The 24,494-nt window shown below is 49.9% G+C and overlaps 1 protein-coding gene across 15 annotated transcripts in view; it reads left to right on the top strand.

The window, feature by feature from the left end:
• LOC147109520 (alpha-(1,6)-fucosyltransferase) overlaps nucleotides 1-24,494 on the top strand; it is a 993,309-nt gene that overhangs the window by 292,147 nt on the left and 676,668 nt on the right. The window lies entirely within an intron of this gene.

Here is a 24,494-nt window from a genome sequence, read left to right as displayed (position 1 = left end):
GAGGCTGTGGTTTTCTACCCACAATTCCTTGTGCTCGGAGTTCTTAATCTTGGTGATGCTGTCACACGGTGAGTTGAGGGAGAGTTATCAAGGGTGGTCTGACGACGCTTTTACATTGGTCGCTTGTTTATTTTGGGCTGCAGGAAAATATTGAGCATGTGTGGCTCCGCGTGTTTACACTGCTAAACGGGCTCCCTTATCTTGAAGTCAGAATTGTAAACACATGAAGAAATGGCTTTTACAGTTATGTCATCATTGTAATAAGCGAGTTTGTTTTAGCACTGTAAATGCAGGGCAAACGTGGGAAACTGAGTGTAATCCTTTAGTTCAAATGGGTTCATTCTCTGAGCAGATGTGACTAGTGGTGTTCCCAGGGATCTGTACTGGGGCCTCAGCTTTTCACCATATATATTAATGACTTGGATAAAGGAATAAAGGGGGAGAAATTCAATATTGCCACGTTTGGGGCGTTATACTCGAGCGGGCGCGAAATTTAGCGCCCGGCGCAAATTATCGCCACCTACTGCTAAATTGACCTGCTTCGCCCCAGGAGATGCTTGGAGCGCTAAAACAGGCACTGCACGACTGTCCTAAGGCGTTAAGCCGGAGAAGCGAGGCGCTACCACCGAGGGCGGGCGCAGCGCAGGTGCGGCCAGTTAGCAATTGCACGCAGACACGCTGGCGCCGGTCAGCTCTTAAAGGGGAGGGTCGATCTTGGATTGCAGCCACACCCTACACATTGGAGCCCTGATTCTTGGCCTGGACAGTCCTGCTGCCACATTCTAACGCCTAGGACCATGGAGAGGGCCAGGGAGCGAGCGCAGCGGTTCAGTGAGGGGGCCCTGCAGGTTCTGGTTGGCGCGGTGGAGCGCAGGCGATCTATCCTGTTTCTGGACAGTGGCAGGAGGCCGCTGCCCACTGACTATCGCAAAGCTTGGAGGGAGGTGGCTCACAGAGTGACCTCCAGCAGCATGGTGCCTAGGACCCCTGTGCAATGCAGGAAGAAGTTCAACGACCTCACTCGGGTCGTCAGGGTGAGTACCCTTTTCAGTATCCTCTTCATCCTTGCATCTCAACCTCACTTTATGGCCAAAGGGTCCTGAAAACCCCAACGTCCAGCCCTCATCCAACACCTATGGGCCTTTCATGAAACTCTCATGCACATTCAGCACTTTACGCACTAGAAGGGCTATTCTACCATGGGAGGCAGTGCAGCCAAGATCAGGGCTTCACACTGTACTCCGAGCCCGTCCTTTCTCTTGCAAGGCAAGCTGGCCCATAACAGGAGGCAGCAGCAATGGACCGGGAGAGGCCGGCCTCACCTTCAAGACCTCAGCGATCTGGAGCAGCGAGTCCAGCGCATTATGGCAGGCCGGATGATTGGCCCCGTCGCCACTGGAGATGCCGACCCCGTTCTGGACAGCAATGGTAAGGTCATCACCTTTTTGACCTCTCTCCTTCCACTTGTGCCTCACACCAGCATCCTTTGCCACTATCGAACCAATACAGTGCATTGCAGCACTCGTGCCTCCCTCGCTGCTGCCCTGTCCTCACGCTAAAGCAACACTTGTACCTCCCTGCTTTAAGATGCTGATTCGCCAGCTGAGGAGGCGGGCCCTCAAGCTGCCACTGTGAGTGATTCTGAAGGCGAGGAGGAAGAGGAAGCTGGACCATCAGTGCCACCCTCAGCCGAGGCAGCCCAAGGCCATAATGGGGACACGTCTTCCCTGGAGGGGAGCAGGGGGGGAAGGGTCTGAGGAGGGTGAAGCTCCGGGGCCCAGCAGGCTGCAGCAACGCGGGGGGGGGGTGGTAGGGAAACTCGGCGGCCTTTTCCCCGGAGGGAGAGTCTAGCCTCCAGTCCTGCTACAGTGAGCGCAGAAGAGCTGTGGCTCCTCGCTGAAATGGACGCCCAAGCAGAGCAGAGGCACACTGAGCTCATGGCTGCAGTGGCAAGGATGCCCGAATCCATTGAGTCACTGGCAAGGAGTGTGATGAAATATTCCATTCATCACTGCCTGTGACTGTGGTTGGTTTCAGGTTCCCCCTTACCATTGTATTGCCTGTGACTGTGGTTGGTTTCAGGTTTCTCCTCACCATTGTATTGTGTATTGGAATGTATGGAATGTGTTGTGTGTAGGGCTCCGCCCATACCTGGCCTCTATGTAAGCCAGCTCAGTCTGGCCTCACAGCCAGTACTGCAGACCTCCAGGGAAGATTCCTCTCTCCACTACGGGTTATCTTCTAAGTTAATAAAAGCCTTGTTTTGTTTCGCTAACATCGAGTCTCGGGATTATTGAGGCACATCAATTTTATTAACTTATTTTTCAACACAATGGATCAACTCCTGAAACCCGAACGTTTGGATTTGGATCAGCATGCTCCGGACGCATCCGCACGCTTCGGACACTGGTTTATGTGTATGGAATTCTTCCTGGACAATTCCGCAGCCATCAAAGACGCTACGGACGCTGCGAGTATGAAACTCGGAATTCTGCGGAATTGGGTAAGCCACTGGGTTTACCCCCTCATCCAAGACGCCGACACGTACCTGGCCGCCTGCGACATCTTAAAGGCGCATTACCAGCAGCCTACGAATGAGGTGTATGCTAGGCACCTGCTCGCCACCCGCGCACAGCGACCTGGGGAATCGGTGGAGGAGTTCCTAGGCACCCTGAAAATGCTTGGCAAAGACTGCAAGTGCCGAGATGTAAAAGCCGCAGTGTACATCGACGAGCTTGTTCGCGATGCCTTTATCACAGGCCTCAGCTCCCCTTACATCCGGCAAAGACTGCTGGAAAAAACGGGATTGGACCTGAAACAGGCTGCGGACACCGCGCGATCCCTGGATGTGGCCCAGAGAAACTCGGACGCCTACTCTTCAGCCCGCGCCGTCCACGCCGCCACGTGTGCACCAAGGGCGCCGCCATCTTGGAAGGCATCTTCCCCGCCCGGCAGCCCGACACCGTCGGGGCCCCGCTCTCCCCCCAGAAGCCCTACGACAGCCGTGACACGTCGGGGACCCAACTGCTACTTCTGCGGGCGACCAAAGCACACCAGAAACCTGTGCCCGGCGAAAGGCACCACCTGCTTTAAGTGCGGTAAGAAGGGGCACTTTGGGAAGGTATGCAGAGGGAACCCCGCTGGAAAACCAAAACCCGCCACCGCCACGTGTGCGCCGTGGGAGCGGCCATCTTGGACGCCATCTTGCCCGACCTCATGGGGTCCACCATCTTGTGAGCAGAAAGCGCGGACGCCATCTTGTCTCGATCAAGGCCCTACAGTGGCATCGGTCACAGTGGACCAGACCAGGCCCCACCCGCTATCCAAATCAATGGTGGACATCGAGGTAAACGGGTGCGGGGTTAAATGTTTAATTAACAGTGGAAGCACGGAGAGTTTTATCCACCCGGAACTGGCACGACAACTCTCCCTAAAGGTGGTCCCTACTCGGGGTACCATCTCTATGGCTGATAAAACCCAGACATCGACCATTCTGGGTTACTGCACGGTACAATTGTCCATTAACGGGACTGTATACGATAATTTTAAAGTATTAATCATGAAGAATCTATGCGCGAGCGTGATCTTGGGCCTGGATTTCCAGTGCAACCACCAAAGCATCACACTCAAGTATGGTGGGTCCCAGCCGCCCCTCACAGTGTGCGGCCTGGCTACCCTGAAGGTAAAGCCGCCTTCGCTATTCGCGAACCTTACCCCTAACTGCCGGCCAATAGCGACCAAAAGCAGGAGGTACAGCTGGGAGGACAGGCGGTTTATCGCGACCGAGGTAGACAGGCTCCTGAAAGAGCGCATTATTGAATGCAGCAATAGCCCGTGGCGCGCCCAAGTGGTGGTGGTAAGGGGTAGCGAGAAGAAACGGATGGTGATCGACTATAGCCAAACGATCAACAGGTACACCCAACTAGACGCCTACCCGTTACCCCGCATATCAGAAATGGTGAACCAAATCGCCCAATACCGGGTGTTCTCCACCATCGACCTCAAGTCAGCGTACCACCAGCTCCCTATCAGACCAGAGGACCGCCCGTACACCGCCTTCGAGGCGAACGGACGCCTCTACCAATTCCTCAGAGTCCCCTTTGGGGTGACGAATGGGGTCTCGGTCTTCCAGAGGGAGATGGATCGCATGGTCGATGACCACCACTTGCAGGCAACCTTCCCCTACCTCGACAACGTCACCATCTGCGGTCACAACCAGCAGGATCACGACTCGAACCTCGAGAGGTTCCTGAAAACCGCACAAAAACTCAACCTCACCTACAACGAGGACAAGTGCACTTTCAACACCACGCGCCTCTGCATACTAGGCAGCGTGGTGGAGAATGGGGAAATCGGACCAGACCCCGACTGATTGCGCCCCCTACGGGAGCTGCCCCTGCCCAACACTCCCAAAGCCCTGAAAAGGTGCCTGGGGTTATTTTCTTATTATTCCCAATGGGTCCCCAACTACTCCGACAAAGCCCGCCCCCTCTTGAAAGCATCCTCTTTTCCGCTCTCTGCTGAGGCCCACGCCGCCTTCAAAAGCATTAAGCAGGATATTGAGCGGGCCACGCTACAGGCAGTGGACGAGAACACTCCATTTCAAGTGGAAAGTGATGCGTCTGACTTCGCCTTGGCGGCCACCCTCAACCAGGCGGGGCGGCCCGTAGCTTTCTTCTCGAGGACCCTCCAAGGCCCCGAGATCAGACACTCCCCCGTGGAAAAGAAGGCCCAAGCCATCGTGGAGGCAGTGCGCCACTGGCGCCACTACCTAGCCGGCAAACGCTTCACCCTACTTACCGACCAGCGGTCGGTAGCGTTTATGTTCAATAATAAACAGAGGGGGAAGATCAAAAATGATAAGATTCTTAGGTGGCGGATCGAGCTCTCCACCTTCGAGTATGACATCATTTACCGGCCAGGGGCCCTTAACGAATCCCCAGATGCCCTCTCACGAGGGATGTGTGCCAGCGCCACCGGGGATCGGCTACAGACCCTCCACAACGACCTCTGCCACCCAGGGGTCACGCGGCTGTTCCACTTCATAAAGTCCCGCAACTTACCCTACTCGATTGAGGAAGTTCGGTCTCTGACCAGGAACTGCCGCACTTGCGCTGAGTGCAAGCCTCGGTTCTACCACCCTGATAGAGCCCACTTAATCAAAGCTACACGGCCCTTTGAGCGGCTCAGCTTAGATTTCAAGGGCCCCCTCCCGTCCGTCGACCGCAATGTTTACTTCCTGAACATTGTGGACGAATACTCCCGGTTCCCATTCGCCTTCCCCTGCCCAGACATGACCAGCGCCACGGTCATTAAATGCCTCAACAGCCTGTTCTGCCTGTTCGGTATGCCGAGCTACATCCACACGGATAGGGGGGCGTCCTTCATGAGTGAAGAGCTACGCCAGTACATGCTGTCCAGGGGTATCGCCACGAGCCGTACCACCAGCTACAACCCCCGGGGTAACGGTCAAGTGGAGCGAGAGAACGGGACAGTATGGAAAGCAGTCACTCTAGCTCTAAGGACCAAGGGCCTCCCTATCTCCCGCTGGCAGGAAGTCCTCTCAGATGTGCTCCATTCGATATGGTCGCTATTGTGTACTGCCACTAATGCCACGCCTCATGAACGAATGTTTAGCTTCCCCCGGAAATCCACCTCAGGCGTATCCATGCCGTCATGGCTCTCCACCCCGGGTCCGGTATTCGTGCGAAGGCATGTGAGGGGCCATAAGACGGACCCTCTCGTGGAGCCAGTGCACCTACTCCACGCCAACCCCCAATACGCGTATGTCTGGCACGCCGACGGAAGGGAGGACACCGTGTCAATAAAAGACGTCGCCCCAGCCGTTAACGACGACAACCACGGCAATAGCAGCAACAACGACCACAGCAACTCTTACCCACCCACTACTCTTTCATCACCCCCGGAAGAACATCGACCAACGGCACCCCCACCAACTACCCCTTCAACAACCCTGGCGGCACCCCCGGCAGAGACCCAGGAGGCCACCGGGGACACCCAGCCGACACCCGCGACACCACAACAGCCACGTCGGTCGCAGAGGACTACCAAACCCCCGAACAGACTAAATCTATAGAAGGGGTGAATGTGATGAAATATTCCATTCATCACTGCCTGTGACTGTGGTTGGTTTCAGGTTCCTCCTTACCATTGTATTGCCTGTGACTGTGGTTGGTTTCAGGTTTCTCCTCACCATTGTATTGTGTATTGGAATGTATGGAATGTGTTGTGTGTAGGGCTCCGCCCATACCTGGCCTCTATGTAAGCCAGCTCAGTCTGGCCTCACAGCCAGTACTGCAGACCTCCAGGGTAGATTCCTCTCTCCACTACGGGTTATCTTCCAAGTTAATAAAAGCCTTGTTTTGTTTCGCTAACATCGAGTCTCGGGATTATTGAGGCACATCAAGGAGTGTCCAGGACTTCGGTGCAGCACAGGCAAGGAGTCTGCAGGACTTCGGTGCAGCACAGGCGGCTTCCACGCAAGTGCTTAGTGGTGCAATGCAGTCAGTGGCTGGTCCGATGCAGACGCAGATTGAGGCCACTCGAGCACTGACTGCTGCCACCCTCGCTGGATTGGGCATGAATCGCCGGGGCCCTCACCGCGCCGCAGCAGGCCAGCAGTCTGTGCTTCAGCAGATTGCTCCGCATGCTGCACTGCTGCCCCGTGGGAGTGCCAGTGTGTCGTCCGACCAGGGAGTGCCTGTCCTCTGTCAGGATGGCAGCATTCCTGCTGCCAACACTGTCACTTCTCCACTGCAGCTGCCACCACCTGTAGGACAGACTGCTGCCGCCCATGCAGAGTTGGAGCAGTCAGCAGCTGGGCCCTCCAGACCCCGAGCTGGTCCAGGCTGTCCCTCAAGGGCATCTGCCGACTCAGTTTCTGACACTCAGCAGCCTTCCCCCAGCCTTGCTGCAGCCACTGGGGTCCCGTTGCGGAGGAGCTGCAGGGTGGGAAGGGGCCAATCTCGCAAGCGAAGCAGATCACCCTCGAAGGGCAAAAAGTAGTGTAGTGCATGTACCTTTTAAGGGGAGAACTACTTTTTACAGCTCCTGTATACTGTAGTACCGGCAGTGACCACACCTGTATATAAACCCTGAATAGGGATCTGTATAGTTAGTTTTAGAGTAACCCTCATCCAGTAAACACCTGTTGATTGTTCCCTGCAGTCTATTGTCTAATTATTGAAGGACACACAACATCAAGATACACGGATCTAACATTGGCGACGAGAAGATTCAAACCTTCCTGCAACTCTGCATCACCTCCCAGGGATTCGCTCCTGGAGAACAGTGAAAGAAGAAGGCCGAGTCCAGAAGCACGGGCGTCGACCATCCAGCGGAGACTTGAGCATCGCAGGAGAGGCTGTTGAGAGCTGGGCTTGGTTCTCCAGTCACGGTGGTCCAGCGAAATGGGCTGGCAACAGGTACGGCGCAGACCCTCCCTGGACAGCGGCGGCTAGAGCCGACCGACGGCACAGAAAAAGGCCGAGCAGCGTCGACGGGAGAAGAGAGAGGGTAGAGCGCACAGGGCGCAGCTGATGTTCAGGACCGAGCGGCGTCGACGGGAGAAGAGAGAGGGTAGAGCACACAGGGCGCAGCCGGAGTTCAGGACCGAGCGGCGTCAACGAGAGAGAGCAGAGCGCAGCTGGTGTTCAAGGGCCGAGCAGCGTCAATGAAAGAGAGAGGCGCGCAGGAAAACGCGCAGAGCGCAGCCGGTGTTGAAGGGCCGAGCAGCGTCAGCGGGGAAGAAGGGAGAGCGCGGGAGACACCATTTTGAGCTGCAGCGGAGAAGAAGGGAGAGCGTGGGAGACGCCATTTTGAACCACAGCGGAGAAGAAGGGAGAGCGCGGGAGACGCCATTTTGAGCCACAGCGGAGAAGAAGGGAGAGCACGGGAGATGCCATTTTGAGCCAGTCTAACCACATCCAAAAATGCCGAAGAGTGGCAGTATCACAGCGTTCGACAATGAAGTCGAAGATTGGACGACATTTGTCGAACGCATAGAAGTGTACTGCAAGGTGAATGAAGTGCCAGATGGCAGGAAAGCGCTGGTATTGTTGAATTCAATGGGTGCAAAAATGTATGGCTTACTGCGAAACCTCGTAACCCCAGAGAAGCCAGTGGAAAAGGATTTTGAAAACATAGTGTCAATCCTACAGGACCACTTAAACCCCACACCGCTGCTGATAGCGGAAAGATTTAAGTTTCAGAAAAGGAACCAGCATAAAGATGAAAGTAATGCTGAGTATTTAACGGAACTGCGCAAGCTATCGAAACACTGCCAGTTTGGAACGGGACTAGCAGATACTTTAAGGGACAAGTTTGTGTGTGGGCTTCAAAGTGAAGGAACCCAGAAACGGCTTCTATCAGAAAAGGATCTTATGCTGGACAAGGCTTTCAGCATGGCAGTATCACACGAAGCAACAGCACAGGACGCGGCAGAGATACAACGGAGACCGCAAGAATATGGCACAAATGAAATGTCATACGGAATAGTGAAGTGCTATCGCTGCGGCAGAACAACACACGACCATAATGATTGCTGGTTCAAGGACCAAGTGTGCAGACAGTGTGGAAAAGTAGGACACATAGCAAGAGTCTGCAGGTCGGAAAAGAAAACCAGCAGCAAGAAATCTCCACAGGAGAAGTACAAGAAGGTACATAAGGTGACGGAGAGTAGTTCAGACGAACAGAAAAGTGATACAGACTCCGGAAGCAAGGAGCTGGGTTGTCTGAAACTACATAATGTGACCAAAACGGAGGATCACCAAACTATCTGGGTCACGCTCAAGATAGCCGGAGTCCAAGTGAAAATGGAATTGGACACAGGATCAGCCCTAACAGTCATAAACCGAAGGGACTACAAGCAGCTATTCTCACATATACCCTTGAGAGATACAGAGATCGTCTTGAAGACGTACACGGGGCAAAAAGTCTACCCCAAAGGAAAAATAAGGGTGAACGTCATATATAACGGCAAGGAAACACCAAAAATGGACCTATATGTATTGCCAGAGGGAGGACCACCACTACTAGGACGTGAATGGATCCGGAAGATACAGCTAGATTGGCATTCCATACAAGGACTGACTGTAGATGCCAAAAAGGATGACGACCTCACACCTGGACGACTGTCAAAAATGCTAACTGACGCACAAGAAGTGTCCCAGGAGGGACTCGGAACACTAAAAGGCATAACAGCGATGATCAAAATAGAGGAAAATGCAAGCCCAAAGTTTTTTAAGGCCAGACCGGTGCCTTATGCGATCCGCCCAGCCGTCGAAGCAGAGCTGGAAGGTTTGGAACGTTCAGGAGTGCTGTCCAAAGTGGACTGGAGCGAGTGGGCTACACCCATCGTTCCTGTAATGAAGAGGTCATTGAGTAATACGCCTGGGGAACCAAAGAAGGTTCGCATCTGTGAGGACTTTAAGGTGACAGTGAACCCAGTCCTTCACACGGTACAATATCCGCTTCCGCGGATTGAAGATATTTTCGCCTCGCTATCTCGAGGGAAACGCTTCACTAAGATTGATCTGGCACAGGCGTACCTGCAAATGGAGGTAGAAGAAGCCTCGAAACAGTACCTCACGATCAACACTCATAAAGGTCTCTACCAATACAACCGGCTGGTGTTCGGGGTAGCATCGGCTCCGGCTATTTGGCAAAGGGCAATGGATCAAGTCCTGCAAGGGATTCCAGGGACCCAGTGTTATTTGGACGACATCCTGGTCACGGGAGAAATTGACAGTGATCACCTCGCCAACCTGGAGCAGGTGCTCACTAGATTGAAGGAATATGGGCTTCGAGCTAATCGCCACAAATGCGAGTTTTTCCAGAAGCAGATCTCGTATTGTGGCCACGTTATTGATAAAGAGGCGTTACATAAGTCCCCTGAAAAGATTGAGGCAGTAGTCAAGGCTCCAGCACCGGAAAATCTGTCACAACTGAGGTCGTTCCTCGGGCTGGTGAACTACTACCATAAGTTCTTGCCGAATTTGTCTACCGTACTACACCCACTGAACACCCTACTGCAAACGGGGGTACCATGGAAGCGGAATGACGAAGGTAAACGAGCTTTCCAGAAGAGCAAAGAATTGATCACATCAAAAGAGGTGTTGGCTCATTTCAACCCAGCACTAACGATTCGGTTGGCGTGTGATGCATCACCCTATGGCATTGGAGCGGTGCTGTCGCACAAATTCTCGGACGGCTCAGAGAGGCCAATAGCCTTTGCGTCATGATCACTAGCCTCAGCCGAGCGTAACTACGCCCAGATTGACGGGGAGGCCCTCAGCCTAGTGTGGGGAGTGAAAAAGTTCAACCACTATCTGCACGGGCAGAAGTTCACCTTGCTGACTGACCACCAACCACTTGTCTCCATCTTTAATCCAAAGAAAGGCGTTCCGGTGATGACTGCGCAACGGCTACAAAGATGGTCCCTTTTTCTAGGGGCGCACCAATATGAAATCGAGTATAAGGGCACGAAACAGCATGGAAACGCTGATGGGCTATCACGCCTGCCACTGCCTACTGCGGAGGAAACACCAGAAGTGGACCCTGTCGAAATATTTCATTCGACTATAATTGAATGCTTGCCAGTAACTAACGCGGATATAGAGAAGGAGACCCGAAATGACCCGGCACTGTCTCGGGTATATGACTTGACGGTGAAGGGATGGCCAACACATGGCGACTCACTGTTGCCAGCATTCTCATCCAGAAGAGAACAGCTGTCAGTATGCCAGGGGACCTTGATGTGTGGATCCCGAGTGGTAATTCCACCCAAGTTAAGGGAGAGAGTGCTCAATGAGCTTCACGAAGGTTATCTGGGAGGGGTGAAAATGAAAAGCCTTGCTAGGGCTTATGTGTGGTGGCCGGGGATCGATCAGCAAATCGAGGACCTGACAAATAGCTGCTCAGGATGCCAGAAGGTCCAAAATGCACCACCACATGCCCCTCTACACCCATGGGAGTGGCCCTCATCTCCATGGCAATGGGTGCATATTGATTTTGCTGGTCCATTCATGGACTCAATGTTTTTAATAGCCGTGGACGCGCACTCGAAATGGCCTGAGGTGATCAAAATGTCCTCCACCACCACGGAGAAAACTATTGCAGTCCTACGGACCATTTTTGCCAGGAACGGCTTGCCAGAGCAGATTTGCTCTGATAACGGACCACAGTTTATGTCCGAAGAGTTTCGAAGATTTATGAAAAGGAATGGGGTAAGGCATTACACATCCGCCCCGTATCACCCAGCCACAAATGGATTGGCTGAGAGGTTCATACAAACCTTTAAAAAAGCAGTAAGGACCATGTGTGATGATGACATTCCACTGCAGCATAAGGTGGACAATTTCCTGTTAGCCTACAGAAATGCGACACATGCAGTCACCAACCAGACCCCGGCCATGATGTTCTTTAACCGAAGGTTGAGATCTCGTCTGGATTTGCTCAGACCAAATGTACGAAGAGATGTTGAGAATAAGCAATTCCAGCACATCAATGAGAAGCCGACAAGGAGCTTCAATGTAGGGCAACCAGTCTTGGCCCGCGACTACCGAACAGAGAAATGGCAACCAGGAACGATATGCACACGGCAGGGGCCACTAATGTACACAGTGAATGTTGGGGAGAACATTGTGAGACGCCATGTTGACCAGATCCTAGAGTCACAGGAACGAGTCAACCCCATGTCTCGCTTACCTGGTGATGAACCCGACATACAGGCAGCATCTACCCCAGAAACAGTAGCATCGGAAGCTGATGAACCAACCAACGACAGGGGGCTGGAATCGCCTCCGCACCAAGAGCAAGACGCTCAGGAAAGGCGCTATCCAGAAAGGATCAGGAAGCCGCCCCAAAGACTGAATTTATAAATAGACTATTTTCAGTTAATGTTGCATGTTAAAAGTGTTAATTGTAATTAGTTGATATTTAATTGTTAAATGAGTGTTATGGTACTGTTAATCTAAAAGGGGAGGAATTGTCATGTATGTACCTTTTTAAGGGGAGAACTACTTTTTACAGCTCCTGTATACTGTAGTACCGGCAGTGACCACACCTGTATATAAACCCTGAGTAGGGATCTGTACAGTTAGTTTTAGAGTAACCCTCATCCAGTAAACACCTGTTGATTGTTCCCTGCAATCTCATGTCTAATTATTGAAGGACACACAACATCAAGATACACGGATCTAACAAGTAGGAGGTGTGGCAAAATGCTGTTAATTTTTTTACTGAAGGCCGAGGATCGTGGTCATTTTTTGTTTACTCTTTTTTGTTCATTGTCTCCAGGTTGTGAGAGCCAGTTATGTGTCTGACTGCTTTTTTGGGGGTTTCTCTCTATTACTTTGTCATGCGGGAAGGGCACACAGTTTGTTAAATAAAGAAGTGTCTTTATTCAGATTGTGCATGTTTGCTCTTTGAACTATTTGTTGCCTTGACCGGCTCAGGGGTTGTGGAACGGTTCCATTCATGTTCTTTCAATGGCACAAGCCATTCCCTCAGAGGGGGCCTAGAACCGACTTGCAATAAGCTGCTGGCGGACTGCCCTTGCACTTTGTGCCTCCTTCCCATCTTGGTGCTCCTCCTCCTCCTCTGCTGGTGCTCCAATGTCTGGTGGCAGTGGCTGAGTCCTGAGGATTGCCATGTTATGCAGCATGCAGCACACTGCAATGAAATGGGAGACTCGCTCAGGTGAGTACTGAAGGGCTCCCCCGCAATGGTCCAGACAGCGGAACCTTTGCTTTAGCACGCCGATTGTGTGCTCAATTATGTTTTTGGTCCCTTGATGGCTCTCATTGTATCGTTCTTCAGCAGGGGTGCTGGGCGCATGGAGCGGGGTCATCAGCCAGGTGCACAGAGGATAGCCCTTGTCCCCGAGAAGCCAGCCTCCTGGGTGAGCCGGGGCTTCGAAAAGGTCTGCCACAGAAGTCTGGCACAGGATGAAGGTGTTGTGGCTGCTGCCTGGAAAGTGGGCATTGACAGCTAGTATCAGCTATCTGTGGTCACACACCAACTGGACGTTCAACTAATGGAACCCCTTCCGGTTGCGGTAATCCTTGGCATTTTCTTGCAGCGCCCGCAAAGCCACATGCGTGCAGTCAATGGTGCCCTGGACCATGGGGAAGCACGCTATTCTTGCAAATCCCATTGCGCGCTCTTGCTGCTTGTCCAGGGTCATGGGGAAGGAAATGTACTGACGTCTCCTTTTAAAGAGGGCATTCGTGACTTGGCGGATGCAGCAATGCACCGCGAACTGGGAGACATTGGCAATGTCCCCAGTAGCGGATTGGAAGGAGCCGGTGGCATAGAAGTTGAGAGCCACTGTCACCTTCACTGCCACTGACAGAGACGTCCTGCTCCCCAGTTGAGGCTGCAGATCTGGCTGAAGCAGGTGGCAGAGCTCAGTGACCACCTCCCTGCTGAATTGAAGCCTCCGAAAACACTGCTCCTCAGACGTGTTGAGGTATGAGAACTGTTGGTGGAATACCCTGGGAGGGTAAGGCCTCCTGTGCCGACGCCTGTTGGCCCTCCTCCGTCTGGCCATGATTGGCACTCTCTCTCGGCGTCTCTGAGCCCTCTCAATGCAATGGAGAAACCCAACATTTCCACCCATTGCAGCCCCCATAGTATGTGGCCACTCAAGGTTATGCCAGTGAAAAATCAAACCAACTACAAAGTTCTGGCCCGAAGCCAGAAGTACCTCTGCGAGTGCTGACTCAATGCAGAAAGCTCTCCCCCTTTGTCTCTCTGCAAATCAATCTCTCTCTCTTTCACAGAAGGAGTGGTCCAAAAATGGCTACCACAAAGAAGCCACGAAGAGCCCCCTTTAAATAGCGCCCCCCCAGCCCCACAGTGAATGGGAACCGTTCCAGTCAACCAGTCGCTGGGAGCGCAAGGTGGAAAGGAGGGGGGGCGCCACTGAAGTTCCGGTTCGGGGTGCCCCAAGGGCGTTGCACCATGAAATGACGTCAGGATCTGCGCGCGCAGCTGAGCGGGCATTGCGGTTTTGCGCCACCGCTAAATGTCCGCTCAATTTCGCCAGAGGCGCAGGCGCGGGTGCTAGCCGCATTGTGCCCCACTTATCGCCCTCTTGTGGCGCTAACAACTGAGTTTCTCCCCCAAAGAGTCCTGCATCCAAATTTGCAGTTAGGAAACACAGTAGCTTGTGTGGATGGGAGCAAGAAGTTACAAAGAGATATAGAGAGATTAAGTGAGTGGGCAAAACTATGGCAGATAGAGTTCAAAGCGGGGGAAGTATGAGGTCTTCTACTTTGGATCTGAGAAAGACAAATCGGGATATTTTCTTAATGAGGAAAGACTAGAATCTGTGGACAAACAAAGGGATTTAGGTGCCCATGCACACAAATCACTAAAAGCTAGTGCACAGGTATGTAACGCAATCAAAAAAGGCTAATAAAATGTTGACCTTTTTCTCAAGGGAGTTGGAATACAAAAGTGAAGAAATTATGCTTCAGTTGTACAGAGCCTTGGTCAGACTCCATCTGGAGCACTGCGTTCAGTTTTGGGCACCGAGCCTCAGGAAAGATCTAATATAATAGCAAAATACTGCGAATGCTGGAAATCTGAAATAACAACAGAAAATGCTGGAAATACTCAGCAGGCCAGGCAGCATCCGTGGAGAGAGAAACAGAGTTAACGTTTCAGCTCTGGGACCCTTCATCAGAACTGGAAAAAGCTGGAAATGTAACAGATATTAAGCAGGTGCAGAGATGGGGGACGGGGGGTGGGGGGCGGTTAGGAGGGGAGGAAGGAATTGAAAGAACATACTGTGAAAATGTTGCAAATGGGAATGGCAAAATTATACTGCATGAAAAATGAGGGCAGGGATTATTATCTGAAATTGTTGAACTCAATATTGAGTCCAGAAGGCTGTAAAGTGCCTAATCGAAAGATGAGCTGCTGTTCCTCGAGCTTACGTTGAGCTTCATTGGTACCTGGGATGGCAGGAATGACGTATGAGGAGAGATTGTGTCGATTGGGCTTATACTCACTGGAGTTTAGAAGATTGAGAGGGGATCTCATCGAAACCTATAAAATTCTGTCAGGCCTGGACAGACTAGATGCAGGAAGGATGTTTCTGATGGCCAGGGAGTCCAGAACCGGGGGTCATAGTCTAAGGATAAGGGGTAAGCCATTTAGGACTGAAATGAGGAGGAATTTCTTCACCCAGAGAGTGGTGAACCTGTGGAATTCTCTGCCACAGAGGGCGGTGGAGGCCAGTTCATTAAATATATTCAAGAAAGAGTTGGATATATTTCTTAAGGCTAAAGGGATCAAGGGATATGGGGAGAAGGCAGGGACAGGGTACTGAATTTGGATGATCAGCCATGATCTCATTGAATGGCGGAGCAGGCTCGAAGGGCCAAATGGCCTACTCCTGCTCCTATCTTCTATGTTTCTATGTAATAGGTAATAGGCCGTGGACAGAGAGATCAGAGTGGGAGTGAAGCGGTGAATTAAAGTGACAGGCGACCGGAAGCTCAGGGTCACCCATACGGACTGAACGGAGGTGTTCCGCAAAGCGGTCGCCCAATCTGCGTTTGGTCTCCCCAATGCAGAGGAGACCGCATCGTGAGCAGCGAATACAGTATATTAAATTGCAAAAAGTACAAGTAAATCACTGTTTCACCTGGAAGGGGTGTTTGGGGCTCTGGACAGTGGGAAGGGAGGAGGTAAAAGGGCATGTGCTGCACCTCCTGCGCTTGCACGGGAAAGTGCCAGGTGAAGGAGAAGGGCTGTTGGGGGTGATTGAGGAGTGGACCAGGGTGTCGCGGAGGGAGCGGTCCCTTCGGAATGCTGAAAGGGGAGGTGAGGGGAAGATGTGTTTGGTGGTGGGATCACGTTGGAGGTGGTGGAAATGGCGGAGGATGATCTGTTGAATGTGCAGGCTGGTGGGGTGAAAGGTGAGGACAAGGGGAACCCTATTGTGGTTCTGGGAGGGAGGGGAAGGGGTGAGAGCAGAAGTGCGGGAAATAGAACAGACACGGTCAAGGGGCATGTCAACCACAGTAGAGGGGAATCCTCGGTTGAGGAAAAAGGAAGACATGTCGGAAGCACTGGTATGGAAGGTGGCATCGTCATCAGAAAAGATCTATTGGCCTTGGAAAGGATACAGCGCAGATTCACCAGAAAGATACCAGGGTTTAAAGGGTTAAATTATGAAGACAATTTGCATAGAAGTTGTATTCCCTTGTGTTTAGAAGGTTGAGGGGTGACCTAGAATCAAAGGCCCAAATATTTACTGATGCGTGATCTCGGAGCGGGAGGAAGGAGTTACAGTTTCCCCGCACGCCCTGGTAGGTTTAGCAGTGGGGGTGGGGGGAGGAAGAGATCGCAGAGGGGGGATGGGGGGGAGCTGAGACATCGGGGAGTTGGGTGCGGAGACATCCTGGGGGAGTTGGTGATTGTGGGGTGTGAGGTTGGGGGAGATCGGGTGGGGGGTGGTCTGTGATTGCGGGGGGGATCCGTTGATATTAGGATTGGACAGATGGGGCGGGGGAGAGGAGGGGTTTTACTGGGTAGTGTGTTGGGCCAGGGGAAACACTCCTGGCCCAGAAGCAGTGTTGTAAAGGGATGTACCTTATGGATCCGGCCCATCTGTCTTCCTTTTACTTACTGAGGCTAACAGCAGTTAAAAATAGAAACCTTGTTAAAATAGAGGCACACAGCCTCCTTTAATGGTTTCAACTATCGACCCGTCTCCTTAGAGCAGATTGTTCGCCCGCCCCTCGTCCTGCCACTGTTAAAGCGGAAGTGGGCAGGTTCAAGATGGGATGGGGTCGGGTTTGAAATTTTAAACATTTAAACTTCCCACCTGACCCAAAACCTACCCATTTTTGGGTTTAAAATTGCCCCCCCCCCCCCGCTACAATCATAGAATGATAACGTACAGAAGGAGGCCATTCAGCCCATCATGCCTCTGCCGGCTCTTTGAAAGAGCTGTCCAAATTTTTCCCCTTCGAGTATTTATCCAATTCCTTTTTGAAAGTTATCAAATCTGCTTCACCACCCTTTCAGGCAGTGCATTCCAGATCATCATAATTCGTTACGTAAATAAAATTCTAATCAAGGTATTTAAAATGATTAAGGAATTCAATAGGGAAGATACAGAGAAACTGTTTTCTCTGATGGGGGGAATGCAGAACAGGAGGGCTTACTCTTAAAATTAAAGCTAGGTCATTTAGGGGTGAAATCAGGAAGCACTTTTTCCACACACACGGTAATGGAAATTCCTCCATTGGTACCCAACAGCCTTTTCCCCTTCTGCTGCATTTCATCCAAGACTGTCTGAAAGTTAGACTCATTGAAGTTTTGAGCTCTTTTCTCTCTTTGAATTGTCAGCTCCCTTCCTTGAGCCTCACTGCCCGCCCCTGCAGCAGAAGACGTTCTTTAGTACTGTCATGCAATCTCAGATGTGACATTTGAAGGCACGAACTGACATGATATTTAGTCTTGCTGAAGGTTCACCACTTAGTGACAATTCCCCCAGCTTGCTGCTGACAGTTTAAAGTGAGTGCTGATCTTTAAAGGCTGCAACTGAAATTCCTCTCCCCCCCCCACACACTACTCCCATATTGCCTGGGAATTGGGCGATACCAATGCCAGTGAGGATGCAAATGAGGCAACTCCGTGAATTACAGCAGGGCTAACGTTGGACTAGATCAGTGGCTTTAATTAGCAGCTCAATTGCATTTCTTTGGGGAAGCTGGCCTGCATTTCTTTGGGGAAGCTGGCCACCTCCAATTTTTGTGTGTGTGTGTGTACCTATGCCTTTATATTCCAATGTTCTCCCATTTTAGAATTGGCCTCAGTGCCTCTGGGGTAGGGAGGGGGAGCAGTTTGCAAAGTTTCTACTTTTGCATTGTGATCCAGTGACATATTTGGGCTTCAAGTGAGTACAGGACCTGCCCTGGCTGTGAACCGGTTGATATTATGGGCTGGATTTTCCTCTGGAACAGTTTCCCCACTAGAGGTGGGTACATCTGCCTGTACTGTGGTGGGAAGGCAGGGAAATCAGCCAACTTCCCTAGCCCTACGCCGATACTGTTATTTCAATACTTGGGATGAGGGAAGAAAATTTCAGTGCCATGGATTTGGTGGTATTCCTCCTGGCTCCAGTAGGTGACCTATAGTGGAGGAAAATCCAGCTCTGATTGTCAAGGCTAAGAGAGGAATAAGGTACTGGGGAAGTGGTGCTGGTGCAGCCCATGCAACCCAACACTAGCAGGTTGTTTGCAGGAGAGGTAAAGACTTGGGGAGGGGGAAACATTGAGGATTTGCTATTTAAATGATCTAAAATTAACAAAAGCAAATACCGGAGAGAACATTACAGTCAAATACTTGGAAATACTTTCACAGGAATAAACTACATGGTATTTGTAAAGAATGATTGAGTGGGCATTGTAGTGAATATCATGAACTTGCTCTTTTCAAGTCAAGTGCTCTGGGCTCCGATCCAGGAATGACTGTTGAAATGACGGTCACCTCGCTCTCATTGCTGTGAATGATTCTGCTTGACTGAGTTCTTCCATCTTTCACCAGCTTCCAGTGCAATTGTATCCTTGTAGATATCTTGTGAAAATACATCATTATATTTAACAAATACAGATTTTTATATTTAGCTGCTTCAACCGAAGTCATAAAAATGTTGGTGATCGCATTTGAGCAATTTGTTTTATTTACTTTTTAAAAAAAAGAGAAACTTGGTTGCATGAATTTGTTTCCTTAATGTTGCTGACTACCATTTTGGAATCAGGTTCCCAAGCAAACAGGCTATTCTATGATGCAGTTGGCATAGCAGCTTAACGAATTGTGTTTTAGAAAAAACAATTTAAAGAAAAAATTCTCACGATTTAGAAAGTTGCCTAAAATTTAATGCTGTTGGTGGCCAATATTGTGGATGTATATTCCAGCAACTCCTTCAGTTAAAAAGACCTCGGGCTGCATTTTTGGCATGTATCTGTTTTAACAGCTGCATTAATTCAGACAAAGATGAGATGTCAAAAACAAATATTGCCTTTGCAGTCAGTATAATATATATGTAATTGTGGATTATCTTGCTAAAACAAGGTGGGAGCCAAATGACACTTGTCTTATCTATGACAGGCATTTTGAAACAATGAAATGCAATTGTGGGAGTAGGCAGTGAGTATTAACTGCATTAAAAATCCATTGTAATAACGGGCATCGCCATTTGTCTTCTGTAGCAAGTTACACTTTATTAGACATGCATATTTGCAGCTTGTAAATTACTGAGCATGTTATTTAATTCTCAAGCAGTAGAAGCAATGAAATCTGAAATATTTCTTTCTCTAGGGCTGCTGAGGTGCTGCTCCTTAAATTTTTTCTTAGGTGACAGAAACATGTCGAGAACTGAAAAGACCATAGGCCCCTTCCTGCTGTCCTACCAGTTGTAACCAATGGCATTTTTTCAGGACACTTGCCCAATTTGACCTTGAAGAGATTTAAGTTACTTGTCACTACAACCTGGCTTGCTCCTGGTGTATAGTACCACAAGCCCTTCTCGACTTTTGCTGTTCTTCAAATGTGAGCCAGGACAGGGAGTGCAGCAGAATGTTTAGGTACTGGGAGTGGTGGTACCACAAAGCCCAATTGTGTTCTGGGTTAACATCCGCACATTTGATCCTTCCTACAGAGGTCACAGGAGAACAAGTAGGAATGGGAAACCTTGTCCTCGCCTAGGATATTGTGGTGCTTCTCGCTACCCTCCATCCATGGCCTTGCCCCTCCCTATCTCTGTAACCTCATCCAGTCCTACAACCCTCTGAGATCTCTGGCTTCTTGTGCATACTCGATTTTCATTTCTCTACCACTGGCGGCCGTGCCTTCAGCTGCCTAGGTCCTAAGCTCTGGAATTCCCTCCCTAAACCTCTCCGTCTCTCCACCTCTCTCTCTTCCTTAAAGATGCTTCTTAAAACCTACCTCTTTGACCAAACGTTTGGTTACTTGCAATGTTCCCACTAATTTTTTTTAAGGCCGTGCGGCCCCTTTAACAGGGCCTAATTCAAAATTCTGCACTTGCGCAGTTTTTCCGTGAATGCTGGAAAACTGAAATAAAAACACAAAATGCCGGAAGTATGACATATTAACACACAAGGCTGAAAAAGAACATCTGACACAAGGTCAGCGGCCTGAAACATTGGCCGCGATTTTACGAACCTCGGTGGGTCCGTGGCGGGTCCCGACCCCGCTGCTGTCTCCATCCCGGCCTCTGAAATGAATTTCCCTTAATTGGGTTTGTTAAGCCCACCAAACGCGTTTCCCAGCCAATTAAAGGAAGCAGGTCTGGTGACGTTACTTGATGACGCGTCATCAGCTGGTTTCCTTAAAGGGACCATGTGCGAATTTATTTTGACATTTGTGCTGTCAATGCTCTACAGCATTGCGGTGCTGCAAACACTGACAATGACTGCACAAAGGCACAGGGCTGCACCCAGGCTCCCATGACTCCCTCCATATGCTTCCTCTTCCCTTCCCATAGGCAGAAGAGACCTCTCCAGGAGATCAACACAGTCTGGTTGTACATTGCAGAGGAGGACATAAGCAGAGAGGTGGTCAGGAGGACTTGGGTGTTGTGCCACAAACTTTTCAACAATCTCAGTAGATCACGAAACGTTAGTATAAAGCCACACTCAACCTCATCCTGCTGTGCCTCTCATCACGTCCCCATCACTCTGCCTTCCCTATCCTACTCCTGCACATCCTTACTCACACCAACATACCTTGCACCTCCACCCATCCCTCTCTATCTACATTATCACTTCCCCATCTCACGAGCCACCCCTCACACTAACCGTCACCCTAGTGCAATCATACCAACTAACAATACAAAATGGTAGGCACTTGGGTGCTTTATGCAATGTTCATATAAAGTTTCTATTAATGTGGTGTCAAACATTGAAACCTTTATTTTCAACACTTTGCATTCTTGGACAGATTTGTGTGCACCTTTGGAAGTTGCTTAGTGAGTTGCAGTGAATGGTGAGACATAACGGTACCCCCCCCCCCCCCCACAATGGTCATGAGTGTGAAAGGAATGGCTTGGGCATTGTAGGAATGCTTTATGGTGTTGGTGTGGGGGTGGTGCCAATCTGACGCATCATGTGGCAGCCAGGGTGTACCGCACCAAGTGAAGTAAATCTGGCCATGGTGATGCCATCCCAGGCCTCCTGGGCAGCAATGTGGTCGGGTGCTGATGCCCCGTGTGTCCTGTGCAGCACCAGTTGATTGCGGAGAAGGTTGGTGTTGTTGTTGGTGCTGCTGGTGTGCCTGGTGCTGCTGGTGTTGGGGCTGATCGTGGTGGGATTATGAGGACCAAAGTGAGAGAGTGTAAAGTGCACTGATGCTGATGGAATAGATGGCAGGTGAAGTAGAGATGACAGAAGTGATCTGTCAATGGTGGGAGAGGTAATGAGGTCAGACTGGATGGAGACTTGTGTAAAGGCTTGCAGCATCCTGAATCTGTAGTGGAAATGCAGTTTAGAGAAGCAAATGGTTAAGGGAACATTTCTTAATCAGCTGGGAGCTTTGACTTGACATTTGAAGCTGTCAACTCAAGAGCTGATTCAATAGCCAATGACCTCCCACCTCAGCTTCCCAGACGAGGTTTAGGCACAGTGGAAAACTGGTGGGTGATCTGTCAAATCCAAAAATCTGGGAAAAAAACATTGGGAAGTGGCTATAAACAAGCCACTAATGATTTTAATTGCCTCCCCCACTGCTGTGTGTCGGGTCTGCTCAGTACTGACAGACTTGACATTTGGTAAAGGCATGTGGTGGCGGGTTCACAGCGGGATCCCGACCCGCTGGGGAAAGAAACCACTTTCCCACCCGACCCGCCACCGATCACGCCCACTGATCCCCTGCAACACCCAGCCCGTTAACTCTCTTTCTCTCTGCTAGATGCTGCCTGACCTGCTGAGTATTTCCAGCATTTTCTGCGAATATCTCCTTATGTGGCTCAGTGTCAAGTTTTGTTTGATAATGCTCCTGTGAAGTGCTTTGGGATATTTTACTACGTTAAAGGCACTATATAAATGCAAGTTGTTGTGGTCCATTGATGGTGTATCATGGGACCGCTGAATACTCATTTATACTCTTCAATATATTTTCAAATTATCTTGTGTAGCAGGAACTTCCTGCTGTGAAACTGACAGTGTGAGAATCATTCATAGATGTGCTAATAATAGTAATTATTGAGTAATTGCATGAATCTTCCATCTTCCTGATCTGCAAAACATTGTCATAACTCATAACTCCTCCAAAAAGCATTTTCTGTTTCTGTAACTTGATGGCAATCATGGTTTGTGATTATCATGATAAGGGGAGAAACAAATGATGCAATTTATCATGGGTTTTTACTCCACGTGAGGTTTTGTGACGTCCCTCTTAAAGTGACAGTTAAAGAACACGTTGAAAGTGGTTCAAACTTTTTCACTAAATCCTCCTGCGAGGAAGTGTTTGAGAGTCCTTTAGTTGATTCCCTCCCCAGTTTTCATTCCCTTGTTCCTGATGGCCCAGTTGAATTTGGGAACTTGCTGTGTCACAGATTGAGAGTGTAAATACAGATTTCATTGCTCTCTGAAACATCACACTCTGTGATGCGTCACATTCTGCCGCGTGCCAGTGTTGTAACACGCTGCTGGTCTGTGCAAATCCCGAGAACGCTTGGCTGTGGGCCGGTGCAATGCTAAAGTGAATTTAAGTTGTAACCTACGACGTCAAGAGATGATAGTATGCAGATTTGATTTCCTGCACTCTGCTGAGTTTCATTCATGGCCTCAGTACTGCGAGTAGTTGCAAAAATATATGTACAGTGCAAGGGCTAATTGTAGAGCAAATGTTTGCTTTGTGCAGCAAGGTCAGTTGTTGGGGTGAAGCAGCTATCAGCAGTAGACGCAGATCACAGAACCATCTCAAACATAGCTTGAGCAATGACGGCAATATAGCAGCAGCCATGGGATGGGGGCAGGGGAGCAGTGAGTGACTTGGCAGTGTGGTTATTTGTGTCTGCAGAGTTTGCTTCAAATATGGCTCACAACTTATTCACTGCCATTCGATGGCACAAAGAAGCAGAGCAGGATTCTGTCATGCTTCCTTGCAGCCAGCCACAACACCATGAATGGTGTCACGGGAGCAGGCAACTCTCTCTGCTAACTCAGTAGCTGGTGGTGTGTGGCTTGGCATGGACAAGTAATGGGAGAAAAACAGAAGAATAAAAGAGTAACTTCATCTCAAAGCTGCAGGTAATGTCCACATCCAGTCGTTAACCCTAACTCTCAGTGGAAGCAGCTTTCAACTCCAGCCTCAAAGGCACTTGCAAAAGATGTCAGCTGAATGCTGAATTGCTGCAAAATGGGAAAATCTGAATTTAACCACAATCAAAATGCCATTCTGTGCTCTTTCCCAGTTTTTAGATTTCCCTTACCTCCGAGTCACATCAGCAGTGGCATATTAAGAATTGCTGAAGCCATCATCAACCAAGCCAACTGTCCTGAATCAAACGGACTTCAAACTCGAGAGATTTTCAGTCTCCTTGATTTGCAGCCCACTGAAGCTAGATCATAAACATGTTTGTAAATGCAAGTTAACATCCATCAGCTGGAAAGGCTGTCAAAAGCCACTTGGCTTATCAAAGAGGGTTCCATAGCACATGTTGGAAGTGACAGACTAGTATCTGGCATTTCCTTTCTCTGAAATATATATTATGTACAAATAGATAAAGAGCAACAGCAATTCTCATTTGCAGCATGAATCATTAGTTGCTGGTAAGGTTTTATGGAGGGCTCTCTACCTCCACAACTTCACTTAAATCCACAACAACTCTAAGTATAGGATTGTGTGGGGCATGGTATGCTTAGAATTTAGGCAGCCCATTAATACAGTTAATCACAGCATTGTATGGAATTGTCCAAAGGGGCCCACTTTATTAGACAAAGATGTGCACTGTTTTCATTAATATCTGGACAGCAGATAGCAACGGTTCTTATTTGAAAACACAGTAATTGGGAATTTGGCTGGGGCTTCTCCTGTCCAGCTCCCCCTCCCCAACTCCCCACCCCACTCCTCAAATTCAGTGGAAACCCCATTTATGCGCAGAAACAGGGTTTCCGTCGAAGTTGCAGCGGGGGAGTCTCCATGTAAATTCTTGATGAATGATTTCAGCCCAATTGAAATTGAAGTCTCTCGGGGAGCCTGCTTTAAGATTGGTGCTATTTTTTTCTTGAGATCCTCCTTGTGTATTCATGTGCTGAGCTCTCTCTATCTGCTGCTAACGTGGTCTCAATGTAGCCATAAAAATTCCTGTGAGGATGGAGAAGTTATTAAAGGAGCATTGATATCCTAGAAAAATGTTTGGCAAGACTTTGTTTGAAAGGACGAAGAGGCGACCATCATTCTCATCCTGATGGCGCCATGTGTAACAG

This window comes from Somniosus microcephalus, chromosome 12 (genome assembly GCF_052327205.1).
Source record: "Somniosus microcephalus isolate GS21.2 chromosome 12, FLI_Smic_1.0, whole genome shotgun sequence".
Taxonomy (NCBI): Eukaryota; Metazoa; Chordata; class Chondrichthyes; order Squaliformes; family Somniosidae; genus Somniosus; species Somniosus microcephalus.
This window is presented reverse-complemented; position numbering and strand designations above follow the sequence as displayed.